This window comes from Solanum stenotomum, chromosome 10, assembly GCF_019186545.1.
Source record: "Solanum stenotomum isolate F172 chromosome 10, ASM1918654v1, whole genome shotgun sequence".
NCBI lineage: Eukaryota > Viridiplantae > Streptophyta > Magnoliopsida > Solanales > Solanaceae > Solanum > Solanum stenotomum.
In genome coordinates, this window is record NC_064291.1 from 43,895,493 (window position 1) to 43,897,176 (window position 1,684).

The following is a 1,684-nucleotide window of genomic DNA, read 5'->3' on the forward strand; positions in this document are numbered from 1 at the left end:
TACTCATGTTGATGAAACTTCTTTTACACGAGCCTCACGACCTATTGAATTTAATTCCGAAAATGAAGTAGATCATGAAACTTTAAATAAATGTTTTACTAATTTTGAGGAAGAATTAGATGAGGAAGTAAAAATAAATGAGGAAGATGATAAGACCCCTACTAGTCTGGCTACCGAATTATCGGAACAAGATGAAGTTTCCTCTTTACCTACTTTTTCAAAGACCATTGTACGTATTAATAGATCTTTAGTATGAAAATTTTTGGTACAAAATGAGGAAAAAATTACTGTTACTTGCACGAAATGTAAATTGATCATGAAACATGTAACTACGGGTACACAAGAGGGAACGGGACGACTAAGAACACATTTGAGAAAGTGTAATAAAGAATTTGCTCGCCTAGATGATATAGAAAGGGCTAATAGAAATGGAATACCCATACCTGAAAATTCTATGGGAGTTGGAGGTTATAATATGCTTCAAAGTGTATTAAATATGACTAACCCGGCTAGCCGAAGCACACACCGCAGATATAGTAAAGAAAAAGATCGTAGAGAATTAGCTTAAATGGTTGTTNAGGGCTAATAGAAATGGAATACCCATACCTGAAAACTCTATGGGAGTTGGAGGTTATAATATGCTTCAAAGTGTATTAAATATGACTAACCCGGCTAGCTGAAGCACACACCGCAGATATAGTAAAGAAAAAGATCGTAGAGAATTAGCTAAAATGGTTGTTGTTTGTGGTTTGCCTTTTTCATTTCCTTCACATCCTAGTTTATTTAGTATATTCGGAAATTGTATAACCCAGATTATGAAGGTATTTCAAGAACTACAATTAAAAGTGATCTTTTTAGATATCAAAAAGAATATTGTCATTTTCTTCGTTGTTTATTTGTTTATTATGATGGTAGATTATCTATTACTTCTGATATGGGACGTAGTCCTAATGGTAATGATTATTTTACAATTACTGTCCATTGGATTGACCATGAATGAAATATGCAAAAACGAATATTAGGATATAAATATGTTGAAGAAACTAAAACCTATTCTTATATAGCAACAAAAATAAGCCCTATTTTATAATTTTATGGAATATGTGATAAATAATGAGTGTCACTTTAGATAATGCTTATAATAATTTAAAAGCAATTGATTATTTAAAATATAGACTTTGTCCAATTGATAATGATTCTTTTCATATTAAGTTTGCCGCACATGTGTATAATTTGATAGTAAAAGATGATATTTCTCAATTTGGAATTTCTTGTGAAAAAATTAGACTTATTTGTAATTAGATTTTTAAAGTTAAAATAAAAGCTAGAATTACAGAATTTAAAAATCGTTGTAAAAAATGTGGACTTGAATATAGAAAAGTTTCAGAAGAAGTATGCACTAGATGAAATTCTTTATTTGAAATGCTTCAAGTTGCTTATATTTATCAATGCCGGTACAATTAATTTTTAATGCTCATAATGCGGACCCAAATTAAATTTGAGAATTGGCTATGAAGATTGGGAAAATACAAAACAACTTATTGAATTTTTAAGTGTTTTTTATAAAGCAACAAATGCTGCTTCTGATCAATATTATCCAACTATTTCTTCTGTTTCAGTAAATATTTGTGCTATTTCATCAGAATTTGCAAAATATAAAGGAAAAGATCGATTTGAAGATTTC